The sequence below is a fragment of the Budorcas taxicolor genome, chromosome 3, assembly GCF_023091745.1.
Source record: "Budorcas taxicolor isolate Tak-1 chromosome 3, Takin1.1, whole genome shotgun sequence".
NCBI lineage: Eukaryota > Metazoa > Chordata > Mammalia > Artiodactyla > Bovidae > Budorcas > Budorcas taxicolor.
The window spans coordinates 83,197,291-83,220,012 of NC_068912.1; the positions used below are offsets into that span (position 1 = coordinate 83,197,291).

Sequence of the window (22,722 nt, forward strand, 5' to 3'; positions counted from 1 at the left end):
CGCTCCTCGCTCCCCTGTGTCGGGGACCGGGGAGATCGATGGGGATGGGGGAGGCCGCGTTGCCTTTGCGGCTCGGATGGTGCAGCCCCCGCCCAGCGCCTTCGAGCCCGGCCCTGCGGTCCGGGATGCAGCGTGCGGGACTCGGGCGCCCTGCCGCCGGCTCCTTCTTGTACCTGGAATCGAGTTCTTAGCCTCCCTTCTTCCGCAAAAGCTGGCCCCCGGTTCCTGCCCTGGTACCCCTCGGCCCCTGGCTGAACTTTCCAGCGCTCCTGTAGGACCACGACCTTGGGTGGAGGTAAGGAGGCCTCTTCGGGGGCCGGATGTGCTGGCCGCCGCCCCGCTGAGGTCGTTTTAACCGAGCCTGCACGCCGCTTGGTGAGATTCCCTCCCTCTCACCTCTCCCTTAAGGTCAAACTTTTGACCCCACGTACTTTGAACCTGCCGAACCTGCCGAGTAGCCAGTTGCTTAGCATGGGACTTGGAAAGTCCAGCCCCATAGCCCCTACACCAGGTCTGAATTTGCACTTGCCCTGAGCATCTACCAGGGCTGCAGATCCAGGGAAAAAGAGATTTTGGTTGTCAGACGCCCCAGGGTTCCGGCTTGGAGGGTCAGGAGGAGGAGAGGCAGAGGGAGGAGGATGACCCGTTGAAGCAGGACAAGGTCCTGTTGACCAAGTAGGTTCGGAGAGGATGGGATGCAGCCAGTGACCGATTGAGGCTTGCAGAGAAAGCATCTTAAAAAGGGTTCCCAGGGATCCTCCTTGGTAAACCAAATGTGGGTTCTTTTAGAGTCTTTCAAGACAGGACACAGGAGAACACAGAGCTACATTTGCAACAGGGGCAAAGTTCATTCTGATATTGCCTTTTCAGGTCCAACCTTCCTGCCCCTCTCCAAACCTCGTCTTCACTGGACCAAAATGTGAGTTATGGGATATATTAAAGGCAGTGAGAATGGGGAATGGCTCATGGTCCACGTTCGTCAACATATACTTGCTCTGTGCCAGACACTGGCAAGGGAGTAAGATACAGAAATGTCTGGTCTCATGGAGCTTGCAGTCCAAAGCCAAGAATAAAATCACTCAAATAAATATAGGATTACAAACTATGCTGAACTGGTTGAAAGGAAAGGATAAGGTACCATGAGAATCTGTGATACATACTGTAGTCACTCACTCGGAAGGCTGATACAAAGTATGTATACATATAGCTGATTCACTTGGGTATAGCCCAGAAAGTAACATAACACTGTAAAGCAACTATATTTCCATGAAAAAGAAGTAACTACTTGAAGAGGGTGGAAAGAGTCTTCTTGGCAGAAGGAGCAGAATGTGAGAGAGCCCTGAGGCAAGTAGCAGAGTCCTTTAGATGGGTTGAAAGACTGTTTACCAAGTGATGCCCTGGGACCCTAATGGGCATGTGCTTTCCTTTTGAACCTCATCACCTGGGCCAGTCACTACCTTCCTTTCTCAGCTATAATCTCCAGCAGTTGGAGTCGCCCAGTCTGGGAGAGAAGAAGTGACTGACATGCCAGTGCAGAAAAGGCGTAGAGGGAGTGGGGTTCTCTCTTGCTGCCACTGGAGCTCTGGCCTGCCTGCCTCCTGCTTTCTGCAGCAAGACACGTGCTTCAGGCAGGTGCGCCCATGCAATGCTTTCTTATCTGCAGATCAGGATCTTCAATGACTCACTAATTCATGCATTCATTAAAACTGCATTGAGTCTCTGTGTTGTGCCAGACACTGTGCTGATTGACATTTATAAGGAAGGGTCATGGAGGGTGAGTCATGCATGCACTGACAACCAGCACCTTTGCAGACAGCCCATGCCCACTGATTGCCAAGAGGCAGCAGTTCTTTCCTCTACTTGCTCCCTGTTACCCTTGCTCCTTGCTCCTTAGCTCACAAAGGACTAAGGCTTCCACCAAAATTCATGAAGATTCATTCTGATCATGGTAGTTCATCCTAGACTTTTAAAACTAGAATGAACTCCTTGGCTACAATGTAAAGTTTTTTCAGTTCAGTTCAGTTGCTCAGTCGTGTCCGACTCTTTGCGACGCCATGAATCACAGCACGCCAGGCCTCCCTATCTAGGTGGGTTTATATGGCATTTCCTAATCTGGGCCCTCCTTGCCTTTCCAGCCTCATTTCTGGCTGCTATCTCTCCTTCCACCCACCCCTTCCCTCAGTGAGCATCTTCTTTGTCCTACTCACAATTATACTTCAGTTTCTGAAACAGTTGCTGCCCTTTTGCTAAAATACTCTTCCTACTTGTTCACCCAGTGAATGTACACTCAACTTTCAAAATCAACATTTAATCTAGGATTCCCTCAGGACCCTGAAGGCCTTTTCTGGGCCAGAGTCAAATGCTCCCTCTTCTTTGTTTCTTAAGCTTCTGTCACATGGAGCAGTAAAATGCTCTGAGCATCGTAAAGACAGGACTTTCCTGTCATATTTGTGTCTCAAGTACTGAGCACAGAGAAGGGCACATAGCAGGTGCCAAGTAATTGCTTATTGGATGAAAACCATATAGCCTAGTATTTCTTAACTTTTTTATGGAAGGTGGGTGTTGAGTGTTACATACATCTTTGAGATTCTGATGCAAATTATGGATCTGCTCTTCCAAATGCATATAACTTAAAATGTCTTGCATACAATATCATGTGATTTACAGCCCTCCTCCCCCCTCATTGACCCCACTTTCCAGAAATTTGGACTTCAATTTTATAGGAAATGGAGGCCCAATGAGGGCCAGTAACTGCCTGAGTACCTACAGCTGTTCAGAAGTACGGATACACACCCCCATCCCAGTCTCCACACACACCTTGTCGTCCCCCCATCCCTCCACCTCCTGACTCTCAGGCCAGTGCCCCTTCCAGCTGTCTCTGCTTCTTGTAGTCAAGTAGCCTCTTTTTGTCCCTGGCCCCTTGTGAAGGCTGCTGCTCATAGCTGGAAGATGGATATCTTGGTTTTGCTTCAGTTCAGTGGCAGCCTAAGGTGTGACAGGGAGACAAATCTTGTTATGGGCAGAGTTGACAATTAAGAAGACAGATGGGCCATCTCCCCGGCCTGTTCACTGCCCTTTGCCTGCAATGTTATTACATCTATTTTAGCTGGAGGAGGGTCACGTGTGCGCCACAGTTGTCTTCTGGGCTCTGGATTGAGCCATGTAGGCCAGGTTTGGAAACACTTTGGACAGGACTCTTGAGATCAGGGGCCTAGCTTTCCATCTTTTCAAAGCCTTCTTCCCCGTAGAGCTGGCTGGAGAAGGCATGGAGGGAGTGGGGTTCTCTCTCGATGCAATTGGAGCTCTGGCCTGCCTGCCTCCTGCTTTCTGCAGCAAGACGTGTGCTTCAGGCAGCTGCACCCATGCAATGCCTTATCTGCAGATCAGGATCTTCAATGATTCACTAATTTGTGCATTCTTCAAAACTGCATCGAGTCTCTGTGCTGTGCCAGGCACTGTGTTGACTGCAGTTTATAAGGAACGGTTGTGGAGGGTGAGCCAGTGATAGATGGTGCTGCTCCTGTAGGGAAAGGGGAAAGAGGTAACCCTTCCTCAGGGAATGTGGTAAGGCGGACAGTTAGGGTAGCTAAGAATGTGTTCACTTTTAAAACTCTGGTCTCATGCAAGTTAGGTCATCTCTGGGGATACTAAGTTTTCTTAACTGTAAGATGGGTATGATAACAATCTTTTCTTGCTAATCTCTGGGCAGCTGTGTGGGTACAGTTATCACATTTCAAGTGGCAGATACACTCACTTCTGTATGTGAGACAGGAGCAGAACAATCTAATAATAGGGTCCAAGTGTGTCAAGCCATGGCACATTTCATGCATGCAGTAATCCTAGAGATAGTTGCAGTCATAATCTCAGATGTATAGATGATGAAAATGAGAGATGGTAAATGACTTGCCCAGGTGTACAGAACTAATAAATGATAAAATTGGGACTGACAGAGTTCTCTGTCTCTGGAGGTCACTTGGTGCTATTCTGTAGTAGAGTATGTGGGAAGCTCCAGGATTGGAGCCTTGATCTACTGCTCACCAGCTGTGTGATTTTCAACTGGACCGATAACCTCTCTGTGCTTCAGAATGCTAATCATCCAGACCCAGAATTTAGACTGTTTAGACTAGATTTAGATAACTAATAATAAGCCTTTCTGTGAAGTTTCCAGTCTACATGGATGATATTTCAAAGTACAATTAAAGGAAAGAAGTGCCTTCCCAATGAAAATAGGATTGTCACAGTTTCCTAAGATTTCAAGTAGATGCTTAATGTGGTATACATGCAGTTATAGATTGGTGGTGTCTGAAGAAGCTAGCTGAAGGTTCCTTCTCCAAGGGAAAGAAGTCTGTTTTCAAAAAGAATGCCTCACTACCTTGCTGGGCCTCTGGGGCCTGGGGCTTGCCCCTCACTTAGGCTTCTGGGGACATAGGCACTGTGGGAAAAGACACAAATCCTGATTCTCTTTCTCCACCCATGTTTTCCCCAAAGTAAATAAAACTTACTGGCTGGGGATTATGTGTATATGTATATATATATGTATATGTCTTCTTTTATGTGACTGTGGCTTTCCCTCCATTGTGTGGAAGGATCTCTGGTGTCTCTTTTGGTATGTTTATGTATTTCTAGCTTGTTGCTTTGACGTCAAGGGACAAGGGGGAGAGAATTATGACATTGGGGAGAATTTGCGCCACGCAAAGATAAAAGAGCAGCCTTTGGTGCCGGTTCTCCTTCACAGCTTGGTTTCTGCCCAGAAGCCAGAGATGCCGGCTCTCAGTGAAATCGATTTGGATTTTCATAGCAGGGCACCAGACAGCAGGGTTGAGTGTTTCCAGGTGCTGTGCTCATTGGCTGGTCCTTAACACCCCACAGTCATCTGCCTTGGAAAATATAGCCATCCTACAACTGGGGAAATGTTTAAAAGACAAGGAACTTCAAGCTGGGTGGTGGCTGAGTAGAGCCTACTGCGGTCAGGGCCGTACTTCTTAGGGCAGTACAGATGTGTAGCAGAAGGACATTTCAGCAGTAATGGCTATGTGTTTTAAGAGATTGTTTTCATTTATCATTTGTGAGATTTTAACTAGATAAATAATAAAGGCCATCACCTCTCTCTTCCTCAGAAAAGGATTACTAGCCCTGTGGGCCCAAGCAAGTGACTCCTTCAGCTTCCTCATCTGTATTTGCTGTTGATGATACTGACTCAGGGCTATTCTGATGCAGAAAAGAGACTCCCTTAAGCTGGTTCTAATGAAAAGAGTGAGGAACCATGAAATGCAGGATGATGTCTAAACAGAGGCCTGGGAGGAGGCCAGGCATCCTCAAGATGCTGGCGGGGGATGGGGGTGGGGGGCGGGGGCAAGGTTCTGAGTTTGAGGTTATTCCCCTGGGGCTGTTGGTCACTGGTCTTCACTCTGAGTGCCATTGGCTCACCTCAGCAGCTGCCCTGCATCCGTCTCCTCCACCCTCACCTCTCTGTACAGTCACAGGATCCTCTCCTTGGCCTCTGAGCTCAAGTTTTAGGGAGAACCCTATTGTCTGAGCTTGATTCCCTGGAAGCTGAGGCTTTCTCTCCAGGCAACTCTCTGGCCAGCTTTGGCCAATCAGCTGGGAGGGGAGGCCATGTGTGTATAACTTGACCTTCTGAAGTAGGAAGGGCTGTCTGGGTGAAGATCCCTTGAGAAGGTGATGAAAGCGAGCAGGAACTCAGGGATATACCCAGTACAGATACCTATTGAGTTATGAAGGCTCTAATAGAGATTCTTCACTTGGGGTTAACAGCCTCAAGGGGCCCATCTATGGAATTCAAAGGAGTCTGTGAACTTGGATGGGGAAAAAATATAGCATTATTATTTAGCATTTTCTTCGATGATGAATGTAGGCAACAAAGCAGGTATTTACATTACCTGTGACATTGTCTCCAGCAGAAATCACAGATATTTTCCTATCACATTTCAGTTGCTGCAGATATCTAGAACTATGATTTATGCTCATCGCAGCTTTGAAATTACAGCAGTTATTACACCTGCCACTAGAGCTTGTTATTTAATGCATTAATAAAGAACATATACTACTGTATTGCACACTCATTTTGTAAAAATTAATAGTTATATTTCATTGTAATTGGTTCCTTTGTGGTAAAGCTATGTATTTTATTTTATATATTTTAGAACGTTCTGAGAAAGGGTCCAGTAGGCTTACTCAGTATGCTAATGAATTCTGTGGCACAAAAAAGGGTTAAGACCACCCCCTCATGGAAAGTCAGTAAGCTTTAGTTCCCAATTTCCCACCCTCCCTTGCCTTAATCTTTCATATACCCATCTATCTCTGTCTAATTAGTACAAGACATTCTTGAGCAGCAGTAAATTTCACTTAATAGTTTGGCAAATTTGCAAAAGCACATAATTTGTGGTTTGGGTAGAAGGTTTTAATATATATCCAAAGATAAGTTTACAAATTGCAGGCACATATGGGCAAGTAGTTCAGTAATTCCTATTAGCAGACCCACCAACCTGAGCTTAGATCACCAATCCCATGCAAACCTGTCCATTGAAGCAATCACAGAATGGACAGTTCTGTTCTTGAGAAGTTAAGGAGCTTGTGTAGATTAAGTGATGAATCATCACTCAACCAAATGCAAGCTAGGATCCTAGGAAGAAGGAGAAGCAGTGGGAAACAGCTTTGAAGTGGGTTCTGAAATGGCGGGAACAGAAGAAGGCTGAATGGAGGAGGGAGGGAGTCAGTGAGAATGTGGGAGGACTAACCAGATGTTGATTTTGAGGAGGAAGCCTGGAGGGAGGAGGGTCACCAGGAGAAATATTAGACTGCTGCTGCTGCTTCAGTCGTGTCTGACTCTGTGTGACCCCATAGACGGCAGCCCACCAGGCTCCCCTGTCCCTGGGATTCTCCAGGCAAGAACACTGTAGTGGGTTGCCATTTCCTTCTCCAATGCATGAAAGTGAAAAATGAAAGTGAAGTCGCTCAGTCGTGTCTGACTCTTCATGACCCCCATGGACCGCAGCCTACCAGGCTCCTCTGTCCATAGGATTTTCCAGGCAAGAGTATTGGAATGGGGTGCCATCGCCTTCTCCCAATATTAGACTAGTGGTAGTTTTTTTTGCTACCTTTTATTAAATGCATACCATGTGCCAGACACAATGCCAAGCCCTTTAAACAGAGCAGTGATTTAATCTTTACCAACTACTCAGTAAGGGATAATTGTTGTCATTCCCATTGTATTGATGAGTAAAGTGAGGCTCCAAGAAGTTGAATACTTGCTCTAGGTCACAGGGGTATTAACTGGTGGAGCCTGGAGCTTAGCACTTATCTGCCTGATTCCAGAATCCTGTGCCCTTAAAAACCGCTCTAGGCAACCACAGGAGAGTCTATTTGGGAAAACGATGGCTGCCAATTTGTTTTGGTAAGAAAGTGCTTACTGTCCATTCCTGTTCTCCCCACCCTTCCCTCTGGCCTCTTGCCTGTACTCACACCTCCTTGCTTCCACTTTCCACCCTGAATCCACTCACATGCACACATGCTCCAGGAGTGAGGACAGAATAAACATTAAGAGGAAAGCTGTAGGGCCTGGCAGAACTGTGTTCTACCTCCGGCTCTGTCACCTGGCTCTGACTGTGCTGACTCTTGGTTTTCCTGTCTGTGAAATGGGGGGTAATAGTGTACCCTTCCTAAATTTGCATGTCTTCTCTCTGGTGCTTCTTTTTGGCTAAGTGCCTCCTCTCTCTGTTTACAGCGGGACATCGTCCCCATCTTCTTCACACACGGGCTGTTCTAGAAGGGCTTCCCTGAAACCCGTTTCCCTGGTGGCTCAGACAGTAAAGCGTCTGTCTACAATGCGAGAGACCCGGGTTCAATCCCTGGGTCAGGAAGATCCCCTGGAGAAGGAAATGGCAACCCACTCCAGTACTATTGCCTGGAAAATCCCATGGACAGAGGAGCTTGGTAGGCTATAGTCTATGGGGTCACAAAGAGTCGGACACGACTGAGCGACTTCACTTCACTTCATCCATTCCTGTCTTCCCCACCCTTCCCTCTGGCCTCTTGCCTGTTCTCACACCTCCTTGCTTCCACTTTCCACCCTGAATCCACTCACATGCACACATGCTCCAGGAGTGAGGACAGAATAAACATTAAGAGGAAAGCTGTGGGGCCCGGCAGAACTGTGTTCTACCTCCGGCTCTGTCACCTGGCTCTGACTGTGCTGACTCTTGGTTTTCCTGTCTGTGAAATGGGGGGTAATAGTGCACCCTTTCTAAATTTGCATTTCTTCTCTCTGGTGCTTCTTTTGGCTAAGTGCCTCCTCTCTCTGCTTACAGTGGGACATCGTCCCCATCTTCTTCACACACGGGCTGTTCTAGAAGGGCTTCCCTGAAACCCCCAAACCTGGCCTGTGGGCAGCAGACATTGCTTCTCTTGGTGGAGAATTCTTGAGTGTTACTTGTGAGATACTTGAGTGTTGCTTGGGTAGATGTTCCCTTCCTCATCCCCCTGCTTGGTGCAGCATCTTGTGCAGAGTCCTTTTCAGTAGAGCCTTGATGAAAGCTAGTGAACAGTGTCCTTCAGTCCCCTTTTCAGCATCCTATTTCCCACCCTTAACACTTGTTCTGGGTCCCATCACCTAGAGCTGGTCTCTAGGAAACCTCAGTGGTTACCTGGACCACCCCCCTCTGCTTGCAGAGAGGATACTGAGGACTGGTGTGGGTAGGTTGCAGGTCTGGGAATGTGGATCTGAGCTGGAATGAGAACACAGACCTCTTACACCAGTGCACTGCCTGGTCCTGATACGAATGCTGGAAGTGTCTCTTCCATGCTGGTGTGCGGGCATGCATGCTAAGCTGCTGCAGTCGTGTCTGACCCTTTGTGACCCTATGGACTGTAGCCTGCCAGGTTGCTCTGTCTGTGGGATTCTCCAGGCAAGAATACTGGAGTGGGTTGCCATTCCCTTCTTCAGGGGATCTTCCCGATCTGGGGATCGAACCCACGTCTCAAGTCTTCTGCATTGGCAGACAGATTCTTTACTGTTGCCACCTGGGAAGCCCTTCCACACTGGTAAGCAGGCTAATATTTTGGGGGTGAGGGGACATTTGTGGAACACCTGGAATCACTTGCTTCTGCAGTTGCTTACTTGCCCCACACTAGCCCCTGCCTCAGGCCTGGCCCTCTGCCCTCATCTTCTCTCTCATTCAACCCCCTTGCCCTGGGCTTTGCCAGCTGCTGAATGGAGCCCCGTGTTAGCCAGGCCTGTAGGTGGCCGCCTTCGGGTGATGCCTTGTGGTGCCAAAAGGATTTTGCTCTAAGAACTCTGCCCACTGGCAGAGCTGAGGCCCGAAATTCCTGGCATTAGAGTCATTTCATTCCTTCGGATTACTTTGTCTTCTCCAGAGAGCTATTGTTCAAATGCAAATATGTTACCCTGAAGGGTAACCAGTTACCCAACTACCGTGGCCCCTTGGTGGAGCAGAACGTCCCAGGGCTTCGGGTAAGTCACACTCTCCTTGGCTTCCAGTTTCTCGCCTGTAAAATGGAGACAATAAGAGACTGCTTATGAGGCTACCCCAAGAATGAAATGAGATACTGCACGTAAAGTGCTGGACACATAATACATAGTCAATCACATTAGGGGGAGGGGTTTGTTCTGTTTTGTTTAAGTGGTTAGGATTATCTGTTTAGTTCTCTAGCTAAAGTTTCGGCGCTTATTTGTTTGGTTTTTAAAGTATTTTGTTTTAATGTAGCCTCCTTTCATTTTAAGATATTTTTCCCCTTTCTAATTATAAAATGGTTTTGACCTTCATTTTCTTACTTTTAAAACAGGGTAAAAGATCCTACGTTACTGGTTTATTGAGGATTTACTGAGATAAGGTGCTGACTATGGGTGCCAGGCATGCCCAAAGCTCTTCACTTAGACTGGAGGTGCAGTTGAAAGCCCTTGAGGGCTTGGGGAAGCGTCTGGATGGGTCATTAGGGAGGAGATGGAGGAGAAAGGGGAAACCAGGGGCACTCTGCTTCCTCTGCCCCAGCTGCCTGGTTGTGGAGTCTGGGTGGGAGGGGCCCTGGGAGAGGGTGGACCCTGTGATCTTTCCCCTCCCTGGATCAGAAGATCCTTTGCCTTCTAGGCAATTTCTCTGAGGTTATGCATTCCCAGGAGAAGTGGCATCCTTGGCCTCCCTCCCTGGCTTGACTTTGGTGGAGTGGTGGTGAGGAAACCAGAGTTTTTTTCCTCACATTTCTGGTCTCACTGAGTGGTATAAACTGTTCCTTTGAGAGGCAGTTGGGCTTCTGAGAACATCAACCCAGGTGAGATTCTCTGCAGTGTCTCTGAGAGCAGGATAGTTCTCTTCGGCCTGGGGCAGGGAGAGGATCTGGGAGCAGAAGCAGTTTTGGCCCACCTTCCTGGCCTGTGAATGAGGAGGGGTGAATGGGTGGGCGGCACAGGAGTTTCCCAGCAACTCCCAGAGCAGGGTGCCACACTTTCAGGGTTCTGGGAACAAAGATAGCCCTCTCCCCCTTGTCTGCCCTGGGCAGTGAGGATTGGCCTTCTCCAGTGTGCTTTCCTGCCAGCTTCTGGGGAAGGCTCATCCCCACTCTCAATCCATCAAACCAGAGTTATCCTTCCAAAGCAGAGCCTGGCTGATGCAGAAAATCGCTTTCCTTCGAACTGGAGGCCAGGATTGAGAAGTGGAGGTGAATGCTGGTTCTTGGGACCCCAAAGCCAAGCAGCAACCTGCCACCTTGCCACCTGCCTGCCCCACTGTGGGAGTGGCAAAGAAGGGGCTGCAATGGGAGACTTCTGCTTCGAGGCAGAGCACAAAAGAGCCAGCATCAATTCTAGCCCAGAAATGGGGCTTGCAGTTGTGAAGTTCCATTACGGCTCCCATGTGTTGGTGGTCTATGGGGTGTTACTATCCTTTTTATTCTCTTTCCCTTTTTCCTCCTTCCCTCCATCATTCCTTCCCTCCCTTCCTTCCAGCCATCCGATAAACACTGATCATTTTCTCTGGGCTAGGTGAAGTGATGTGAAGTGAAAGTTACTCAGTCATGTCTGACTCTTTGTGACCCCATGGGCTATACAGTCCATGGAATTCTCCAGGCCAGAAGACTGGAGTGGATAGCCTTTCCCTTCTCCAGGGGAATCTTCCCAACCCAGGGATCGAACCCAGGTCTCCCTCATTGCAGGCAGATTCTTCACCAGTCGAGCCATCAGGGAAGCCCAAGAATACTGGAGTGGGTAGCCTATCCCTTCTCCAGCAGATCTTCCCAACCCAGGAATTGAACCGGGGTCTTCTGCATTGCGGGTGGATTCTTTACCAGCTGAGCTATCAGGGAAGCCCTAAGTGCCTAGGCTAGGTACTGGGCTGGATAAGAAGTTTCCAGTTCATTAGAGACAAAGAATTAGTTAGCTAATGGCAGGACAGTTTGATGAGTGCCCTGATGGATGTTCTTACGGGATGCTCTTGGTACATAGAACTTGGGGGAGGGGAACCCCTCCTGACTGGTGGGTGGAGAAGGGAATGCTGGTAGGTAAAGCATCTTGAGGGCTGAGTAGGAGTCACCAAATAGAGAAGGAAGGGGTAAGATTTTGTGTAGAGGGAGCAGAAGGAAGTCTAGAAGACGCACAGCTAGAGGATGTACAGAAAGCTCAAGACAATCACTGATTCCCTGAGTTTTGGTTCTCTCTCCTGTAAAATGAGAATAGTACCAAAGTCATAGCTGGCGCACACCAAAAAAGTCCTTCTTTTCTTGCAGTTTATTTTTTTTTTACCAAAAATGTTTAACCATGCAGGAAAAATGGCAATGAAAGGCAAAACATACTAAGTGCTGGAGTCAATGGAAATATGATGACAGGATGTAGCATTTTGGAGGATGGGCATTATTAATTGAGATTGATATTCAAGATAGGGAACAGTTGGCACAATCTAGGCAGATCCTTGAAGGATGGGAAGGATGCTGGTAGAGAAGGCAGAGAAGGGCGTGTTAATGGGTTGGTACAAGGTGAGCCAAACACGGAGGTGTTCAGGCACAAGGTGAGGTGTGGGTGCACTTTTCAGGGCCAGAGCAGTTGAGGGTGAGGCTGGAAAAGTGGGCTGAGACCACTTTGATCCCTAACTGGTGGGTACATAGATGATATCTGGTTTGCATATGAGTTTTGTTGGATCTGCACAATATTATTCTTTTTTTTTTTAAAGATCAGATTTTACATAAATCCACATTCCTGACTTTTTCTGAAAAAACAATCCAATCTGGCAACAGTGGCCCCACGTGATAACACCTGGCTGGAGGGCGAGTGGTGGACATTCAGGATGACAGCCTTCAGTCACAGGTTGCATCTCCCGCTGGCCAATTAGCTTGAAAACTCCATCATTCCAATCTTCAAACAGTATGTTCAGAAAGCTCCTAATAAAATGCATTACAAGGAAAGAGAAAGAAACTAAGCCATTGTAGTTCCTTACTAGATTAGGGAATGAATTTTACTACTCCTTGGGTAAATTTTAATTGTGAAGTAGCCGTTAGTGGGGAAAATGCAATGCTTGATGCATGATAGCCTGAGAAGGAAACTCTAGGAAGTGAAGGGTGGACGTGGACACCTGGAAAGATGAAGATGGTGGGGCCCTGGTGTGAGTAATTGTACCCACTCCTCTAAGTCATGGCAAATTCTGTCTTTGCTGGGGAAGGACACCAAAACACCTGTCCTTGTCAAATATTTATTGCATTTTAAGATATTTGCTACCTTATTTTATTGACTTTTAATCATAAAAAAATTAGACTCTTGAAGGACAAGGTAAAATTTGTGTGGTTTTTAAAACTGATAAGGAAAAAAGTGGAAAAGAAAAAATTCCTTCTATTTTTTGAGTAATTTTTGGAGTGTGTGTGTGTGTGTGTGTGTGTGTATGTGAGTGGGTGGTCTTTGTAATTGGAAAGGCTCAATAAACTCTACTGTTACTGCTGTTATTTTTCACTTGCTCAGTCATATCTGACTGCTTTTTAATTAATTATTTAAAATATTATACCAGTTAGTAGTAAACATTTAAAATAACGTAAAACCATATGAAGGAAAAAACTCCATAAACTGTCAGAAAATGGTGGTGAGGGCATATGGGAGAATTTGGAGTGTATTGTTCTAGACTTGGATATGGCTATATATGAGGTACAAGCTTTCCTGATGGCTTAGATGGGAAAGAATCTGCCTGCAATTCAGGAGGCCCAGGTTCAATCCCTGGGTTGGAAAGATCCCCTGGAGAAGGGAATGGCTATCCATTCCAGTATTCTTGACTGGAGAATTCCATGGACAGAGGAGCGTGGCAGGCTGCAGTCTATGAGGTCTATTGTTCTAGACTTGGATGTGGTTACATATGAGTTATAGGTATGTCCTTGCATATATCTAGGTAAATGCTGACATAGATATTTGGATAGAAATTTTTAATAAAAAGGCTTTTACGTACAGTCCTGCTATGTATTTCTCTTAAACCTCTACCTTAAGCATGTTATAGGTCATTACATCACCTCCAGGCCCATGTAAGGAGAGGCTGCAATGGAAAATACCACTGGATAGAAAGCGCTAGTTTTGAGTCCCCTGCTGTGTTCCTCTGAACCTCACTACTCTCCTCTATAAAATGGGGATAATCATTCCTTCCTTCCAAGAATCGGATGAGGGTTAAATAGAATGCTAATGTACTCAGCACAGTTTATTGGATATCGGGTCACCAGAGCCCATTACACCATTGAGAAAATGTCTTTCATTCCTTGGATTCATCATTCTCCACCCTTCACCCCCTTGGGAGAGAAGTGGTGGGGAGTTGGGAGAGATGAAGGTGAATCTGGGGTGAATTACAGCTTTTCTCAATGGAGTTTAAAATCCTCTTCTCAGTGCTGGGTAACATTAAAATCTCAAACAGTTCATTAGCAGATGCATTCCAGTTTTGTTTAGGAAGTTTTCTCTGGACTCATGTTTATTTATTCAGCTGCAGGAAAATTCCTGAAGCCAGGTATGTTGGTAGGAGGGTATGTCTGATAGGAAGGCTGTGACCTGCGCCTGCCCTTTGCAGGGGCGTCCTCTTGCTAGTGGGGAAAGTCTGCCCCTCTTAGTACAAGGAGGATTCATACCTTGTCTTTGCAAATGGCACAGCTTCCTGCTACGCAGTTCTCTCTTCCACTTCTCTCCTTCCCCTTCCATTAGATTGCCATATTCTCTTTCTTTTGTGTAACACATCATTAACAAAGACTTCTTACTCCTGGTATCTCATGAATCCTCTAGCAAGTAATACGTTTAGGTCCGTATAATGTGACAAATGGAGCAGCAAGGCCCAGAGGAGCTGTGATAGGACTCAAGCTCACACAGCAGAAATTGGACAGGTCGGGATTTCTTGGCTCGCAGTCCATGCAGTCCTGCTGTATCATGTTGCCGGCCTGTCTAATTGTTGGCAGGAAGCTCCTGAACGGCGGGGGCTGCGGGAGGGGCTCTCATTCTGGCCAGTGGGGAAGACTCTTTGGAATGCCTGCAGTCGTGGGGCTTAGTGCACTGGGAGGGACTGGCAAGAGCAGATGAAGGGGACATGTTTGGAGGTCACCCCAAGGGCAGTGGAGGCTGGAAGCTGGCGGATTGAGAATAGCCCGGTGCAGAGCCTGGATGCCAAAAGGGAGGCTGGCTTTTGTGGTCACTTGCAGGTTTGTGGGCTTTTCCAACCTGATGCAGTCTCATTTTGGGTATTTAGCCCTTTTTTTTTTTTTTGCCTCAGTCAGTAGTGCACCATAAAAATCCTCTGCCATATCTCACAGAGGATCCCTTTCCTAATTTAGCTCACATCTCCCGGGCCCTCTCTTCCCATATCCAACAGATCAAAACTAATCAGTTCGGTTTCCCATTCGCTCAGAGAATAGCGGAGAGAGATCTTCAGATAACCTCATTTGCTTCAGTGAGAGTACTGGCTGGTTCCATTTATATAGCTGTGTTTAGTATCAGAGTAGCCTTATAGACCAGCTCTTCCCAATAGAAATATAATGCAAGTCACATTTAAAATGTGCTAGTAGCATATTAAGCAAAATAAAAAGGAAAGAGGTGACATTAATTTTAATAATATATTTTTATTTAACCTAGTTCTTACGAAATATCATTACTTTAATATGTAATCAATAGAAAAAATTTAATGAGATATTTTATTTTTGTTTTCTCATCTTAAGTGCACATTTTACCCTCACTTACTTTAATATGTAATCAATATGAAAAAATCAATGAGATATTTACATTTGTTTTCTCATCTTAAGTGTGTATTGTACATTCACATCGCATTTTAATTCAGACTAAGTGTTGGGTGTTAGTCTCTCGGTCATGTCCAACTCTTTGTGACCCCACAAACTGTAGCCCTCCAGGCTCCTCTGTCTATGGGATTCTCCAAGCAAGAATACTGGAGTGGCCATTCCCCTCTCCAGAGGATCTTCCCGATCCAGGGACTGAACCTGGGTCTCCTTCATTGCAGGCAGATTCTTTACTGTTTGAGCTACAGGAAAGTTTTTAATTCAGACTAGCCACATTTCAAATGCTCAGTAGCCACATGTAGTTTGTGGCTATGGTTTTGGTGAGCGTAGTTATGAGGCTTCATTTACTATTAAACCAAGAAGACTTATTTTGTGATGGTAATGGGGTGCTTCTGGGCACTGCCCTGTCTCTCCTGCATTCCACTGAAGTAGTGAAGAGTAGCCCCACCTGCTGCTTCTACCCGCTTGTCAACTCCGGGCATCTTCCCCTTGCTTTGCCGACACTGTGCTCATGGGTTTTCTTAAGACTCAACACCTTTGGGTTTTTAGGATGCAAGGCACACTGGTTCTTCTTCCTCCCCTGCTCCTCACTGCTCTTTCCCATGTTCCTCTCCTGCTCGTTCTGGCTCTTCACTCCCACCACCTGTATAACCGTCACACCAATCACCCAATACGGATGACTCTAGAATCTACACTCTTGTCTTCAAGCTTCTCCCCTTCTCCAGGCCCACCTTTCCTACTGTCTGCTGGGTCATCCTTGCAGGATAAACCCTTCTCTTTGGGTAAACACACTAGGCAGACACATTCATTCCTGAGGACAAATGGTCCAGCCTCCAAATGGACCATTTGGAGATTAACAAGTGGACCATTAACAAATGGTTAAATTACTTCAGTCGTGTAGACTCTTCGCAACCCCATGGACTGTAGCCCACCAGGCTCCTCTGTCCATGGGATTCTCCAGGCAAGAATAGTGGAGTGGGGTAGCCATTCCCTTCTCAAGGGGGTCTTCCTGACCTAGGGGTTGAACCAGCGTCTTCTGCATTGACAGGTAGGTTCTTTACCACTCATGCCACCTGGGAAGCCCAAGCATTTGCTATACTTCATCCCAATTCATGTGTACAGCCCTGTAAGGAGGAAGTTGTGGGTGTTTGCTTTTGTTTTTCTATTTTCTGTTTGTGGACACTGGGACTGGCGGAGTTTAGGGAATTTGCTGAACGTGTGCTGGTAAGTGGCAGAGCTGGGAATCGAACTCAAGCCTGCTTTATTCTAAAGCCCACATTCCTGACTTTCATGCGGTCCTGCCTCTAGCAGTTCCAGCACTGGGCTATGCTGTCTTCAGAATTGAGTATGTGCTGTGTGTACACATACTCATGCTTAGAAGAGCATGCTGCTGTGTCTATGTCGTTTGTGTGTTGTTCTGCCTGCTGTTATCCAGGCTCAGCGCTGGTTTATTTCCCAGTCTGTGCCTTAACCTTTAGTGTTAGCACTTGGAAACCTTCACTGAGACCAAGTCCCCTGCTATGAAGTGTCAGAGCCTAGAAGTAGGAATGTGAACACATCTTTCAAGACGTTATCTGTTTCCCTTTCTGAGGTCTTAGGCTCCTCATCTGTAAAATGAGAGAGTTGCTTCAGTTAATTGCAAGAGCCTGTCCCACTCTTATGCCCCACAAATCTGTTTCATGGTTCTCCTTCCTGGGGGCCTACTGTGTGCCCAGCACACGATGGATGCTGTGGGCTGTGCAGAGAGAGCACAGAGACATCGCCCCAGCTGTCAAGGAGTTGACAAAACTATTCTGGAAGACAAGCCAACATTCAGGAAACTGCCAGCAGTATAAGACATTATGTAATTATGCCTGCAATCTCAGATTATATACATTTGTGATGGTTCAATAAAGGAGACGAAAAGTGGCTGTTCTCTTAAAAGAAAAAGAATACATACATAAAAGGAGCAGTTAGTGGAAAGCATGAAGTCTGGCCAGCCTGCTCGTCGGATTTGCTCCTCTCTCTTCCCTCTTGAAATCATTCTATAAATATTTACTGTCTACTAATGGGCCAGGCTCTGGGGACACACGCCCTCCCTCCCTGTAGCTGGAATTGTATCTGAAACCCAGCCTTCATCTGGTTTCTTCCCTGCAGAAGAATCTTTGCAGGTTTCCAGCTCTCTAACAGAATAAAATGAGCTGACCTCCCGCTCCTGCCTTCTTCCTTCTGGGCCCCTCACACCTGCACGTTAGGCCTGGGGCACTGGTCATTCCTCAAGCCCACTGTACCTGTTTTCATCTCTGGGGTAGAGGGCTGCTTTCCCAGCCTGCCTGGTGAACTTCTATTCATCCTTCAAAACCCAGCTGAGATACTACACTGTGATGCTTTTGTGGTCCTCCATCATGACTTGGCCCACTGCTGTGACACCATGTGTCTTCGTCTAGGTCTTCACCTCTTGTTTTGAACCATGAATTCCTTGAAGGATCTTTATTCCCTGGCTTCTTCATCTGTGAATCCACAGAACCTATCCCTGGGCCTGAAGAATAGTTTCTGCTCAGTGGCTAATTGAACATCATTCATAGAGGCTGGTGTTTGAACAGGAAGCTTCCCTTTCCTTCTCTCAAGCCGCTGGGCTGTTTAACTCCATGCCTCATGGCCTGCCAAGCAGACTGGATGGTTGAGAAAGCATCACTATTCCCTGTCTCTACGCAGTAGTGGGGACACCCCACCACAAGAGCCTCACTGTAGCCCTGGAGGGGGACTTTCAAAGGCAGCAGCTGCTGACACTGCACCCAGCAGGGGCTGCGGTGAAGGAGGCATTTGTGTTGGGCTTGGCAGGCAGGGGGCTTTGTGCTCCAGAGCACAAGTGGGTAAGTATGTCGGGCAGGCTCCAGGCTGCACACGCCTGCCCGGGGCCTGGGCCTGTAACGCCTCCTGCCCTGGGAAGAAAAGGAGGCATTGTGCGCGCTGGCTGCCCTCCAAAGGAAATATTCCTGTTGTTCTTCTATTTTGGACTGCTCCCCTTTTAAAGGGGAAAAGTCCAGAAGTGAAAATCTCTCTCCACTCTAACACATCCTGTCTACCAATTCCAAATCAGTTACTGCCTTTGAAATATTAATTCATTCATCAATTGATTCATGTCACTGTGACATCTTCAAGGAGCACGGCTATGGGTCGTCACTGTCCTGGGCATGAGGGACACAGCCCTCATCCCTTTGAGGCTCTATTCCTGATTGAAGTGAAGTGTTAGTTGCTCAGCCGTGTCTAACTCCTTGTGACCCCATGGACTGTAGCTCTCAGGCTCCTCTTTCTGTGGGATTTCCCAGGCAAGAATGTTGGAGTGGGTTGCCATTTCCTTCTCCAGGGGATCTTCCTGACCCAAGGATTGAACCTGGGTCTCCTGTAATGCAGGCAGATTCTTTACCATCTGAGCCACCAGGGAAACAAGTTCCTGAGTGCTGGGTGTCCACATTCTTGTGAAGCCCGGCCCCGCTCCTTCTCTGGGGCCCGATGTCCCTCCACAGCTCAGCACTCCCACCTCAAGGATTCTGTCTGGCCTGCCAGTCTGTCCCCTCTACCACCTAGTCCTGCATAGTATCACCCCCGGAGGCACGTGTTTTCAGCTTACCACCCTTCCCTCCACCTAGGCCTTGCAGGTAGGTGTGGACAGAACCATGCCTCAATCTGGGCACAGAAACTTCGCAGGAAGACCTGATTCAGCCTTAGCTCTGCCTTTCACTGTCTTTGTGACTTGAATCAAGTTCCTCAAGCTCTCTGAACTTCACCTTCCTAATCTGCAAAACAGGACAAATGACACCTGACCTCGCACACAGAGCCGTCTGGGAGGAGGAAGTGGCATGGTGCTGCCTGGCACAGGGCCTGTCCTGCCACATGGCAGCTCTCAATGAATAATAACCAAACAGGGAACAACTGTTGAGCACTTATTAGTCCCTTCCTTCCCTCAGACACCACAGCAACCACGGCTTATGGTGCAGCGTTTTCTGCATGCCAGTGCTGTGTTAAGTCCAGGCATGTTGCATCAGAACATCAGCCTCTAAGGTGTGTGCTACTTTCTATACCCTTCACAGCCGAGGAAACTGGCTCTGAGGCAAAGTGACATGGCCCAGGTCACATAGCTTGCAAGCGCACAGTGAGGAATTGTGCTGAGGTCTGTTGGATACCTTCCCATCCCTTCCCAACCAGACAGACACCCATCGCAGGCTGGCTTCTTGGTGCTGGGATCTGCAGCATCAGCATCTTTTGAGAGCTTGTTGGAAATACAGACTCTCAGGCCCTACCCCACCCGCACTGACTCAGCATCTGCATTTTATCAAGATCTATCGGTGTTGGATGTGCCTAATACAGTTTCAGAGGCACTGAACTGAGTCCCAAAATGTTTTTTCAAAAGTAAGTTAGAGCAGGACTTCTCAAACTATAGAGTGCCTAAAAATCACCTGGAGGGCTTGTAAAACATTGATTCCTGTCCCAGAGATCCTGATTTTTATATTCATTGTTTGTTCTAGTCTTAAAAAAATTTTTTTTTTATTGGAATATAGTTACTTTGCAATGTGGTGCCAGTTTCTACTGTACAGCAAAGCGCATCGGCCACATGAATACACAAATTGCTTCCCTTTTGGGTTTCCTTCCCATTTAGGTCATAGAACATTGAGTAGAGTTCCCTGTGCTATGCAGTAGATTCTCATTAGTTATCTTTTTTATACATAATATTGATAGGGTGTATACACCAGTCCCAGTACGCCGGTTCATCTCACTGCCCCACCTTCTCCCTCGGAATCCATATGTGTGTTCTCTATGTCTGTGTCTCTTTTTCTTCAGAAATAAAACTATCTATACCATTTTTCTCTATGCCACATATATGTGCTAATATGATACTTGTTTTTCTCTTTCTGACTTACTTCACTCCATATGACAGACACTAGGTCCATCCATGTCTCTACAGATGACTCAGTTTCATTCCTTTTATGGGGGAGTAATATTCCATTGTATATATGTACCACGTCTTTATCTGTTCCTCTCTAGAAGAACATTTCAATTGCTTCCATGTCCTGACTATTGTAATTAGTGCTGCAGTGAAGATTAGGGTGCAAAGTGCATGAGTCTTTTTGACCTTGGGTTTCTCTGGGTATTTGTTCCATTCTTATCCATTGCCTTCACTTCGTGGGTTCCTCAGAATAGGTGTAGTGGATGTGAATGGGATCCAGGCAAACTTCTGGCTCACGTCTTGGCCCAAGGCTGCTCCTGGTTTATATGCGTGGAGCCATTGAGGGGGATCTGGGCTGGACTTGGGGTCTGCACTCATTTTTTGGCAGCAGCACCCCACTACTTTGGGGGGAGCTGTTCCATTCTCAGGAAGGGCATCTCTCTCCTAAGTTATATGAGGAAGGAGCTGTGGAACCCTGCAGCAGCCACATCACCCCCACCCCTGTGAACAAAAAAGAAAGGAAATTAATTTGTAACCTAAAACTCTGAAAATAATGTTTGTAATGGAAAATTTGACAGAGGAATAGATCTGCAAAGAGCATTTTCTCTAAAATTGACATCCGTGTAACTTGACTGCTGCTATCTGATTAAATAGCAATTAAATGTTTCAAGACTCCTTGGAACTTTCAAAGATTATTTGAAAAGTAATTGTATTGTATTGATTAAATAATTTTAAGTTAAGCAGAATGTCACTGCATTTCTTAGTCTAGTCCTTTGGAAATAAATGCATCTTATTTATAGACCTATTGCATGCCCCCCAAATGTTGTTTATATGTTAATAATCATCTGATATTTAATGAGCATGAGTGGTGATGGAATTAAACGGTAAATTTGTTCCTTTGCTAAATCCTGTCTTGTTCCTTCTCTTTCTATTCCGACTCCACCGGCAACTCACTTCACAGACAACTGCCGAACTAAAACCTGAAAGGCAGAGAACACTGTGGTTAAAAGCTTGGTCTCTAGAGTGAGACATACCTCAGTTTGAATTCCAACCTGCAGCTTACTAGCTTTATGTCCTGAGCCTATCATTTGTGAAAGGGATATAATAGTACCTACCAAATATGGTCATTGTGAAATTGAACATTATCACTGTACAATTTTGGACAGTGTCTGGCTAACAATAATTTTATTATTATAACAATAGGAGTAGTGACTATTATGATGATGATGCCTCAGTTTTTGAATCTGTAAAATGGATGTGACAGGGAATTAAAAATATAAATGCATGAGTATGCAAAACTTCTTTTCCCATAGAGCCTTCAAGTAATTCCCTTCTAAGAAAACTTCTGGCATAGCTTGCTTGGCTCTTGCCCCTCCATTATTATGCCAACTGGGGTCATCTAGTGATGAGACATCTCTGGACAAATGGAGCCGATATTAGGACTGTGACAAGGAGAGAGAGAGATGGCAGAGGATGGATGAGTGGATGCCAGGGGTGAGGGAGGGGAGGGAGGGAAGAGCCAGGTGGAGAGTTTGCTAAGGGAGGCTGGGGAACAGGGCACACGGCTGCTGGAGCAGTTGCTTCGCTGGAAATAGATACTGAGAACAGCAGAGACAGGAAAGAAAAACTTTAAGACTTTGGCTTTGTGCTAAGAATGCACTTCCCCTTTCGTGTTTTCTCTGGAGACTGCAGTGAAGCTTTGGACTGCCTCCAATTCATTTTTTTCTACTTAACTGCTGTTTCTTTGAACACATCCCGAGCTGAGGCCGGGCCATGAGGTGGCCATCTTTACTTCATTTACAGGGGAGTTGAGCTAGTACCATTCCAGGGCTGAATGAGGATGAGTCAAGGACCCAGTACACAAGATGTGCCTAATTGCCAGTGGCAACTGTTTCCATTGCTGTGCATCACACTTTACCTGTGGCCAGAGGCTGCAAGCAAAGGTCACCAATAGGAGTAAGAGCAGTTCACCTGCTCAATTTACCCACATCGGTGCATCATCCTCTGTTTAAACTGGGGACACCAGCTACATTGTTTTCAAAGAAACCATCAGTGTGGTGTCCTAAAATGCTAGACTGCAGACCAGGGCCATCAGCACGAGGTTTATAAAGGAAAGCAGGCGGCTAGGGGGCAGAATCTGACCTTGGCCGTGCTGTATGGTATGGGCAACTCCTTGAGCTGCAGTTTCCCTGTTAGTAGATGCAGATAAGGTCCAAGGTCCTGTGTCGTGTTTCTCGACTTCAGGTGCAGACAACAGCAGATCATCAGAAGGACTAATTGCACACTCCACCACCTGCATTGCTCTGAGCTAGTGCCCTAAAGGAGACCCAAGAGTATAAAAGAGGGGCCTCAATTACAAAAAAAACCAACTCCTAAAATCTGACTGGAAGAAAAAATGTGAACATCTTTGCGTTTTTTTTTTTTTTTTTAATTGGAGTTACCTAATGAAAGTCCGACCAGTCCATCCTAAAGGAAATCTGTCCTGAATATTCGTTGGAAGGATTGATGCTGAAGCTGAAACTCCAATACTTTGGGCACCT

General features: G+C 46.6%; 1 protein-coding gene across 1 annotated transcript in view; it reads left to right on the top strand.

Annotated features, from left to right (window-relative positions):
* The first annotated feature begins 214 nt into the window (after positions 1–214).
* Positions 215–22,722, top strand: part of KANK4 (KN motif and ankyrin repeat domains 4) — a 71,423-nt gene continuing 48,915 nt past the window's right edge. The window contains exon 1 of the mRNA XM_052637930.1: positions 215–295. The gene's annotated coding sequence lies outside the window, so the exon portion shown is untranslated. The remainder of the gene's footprint in view (positions 296–22,722) is intronic.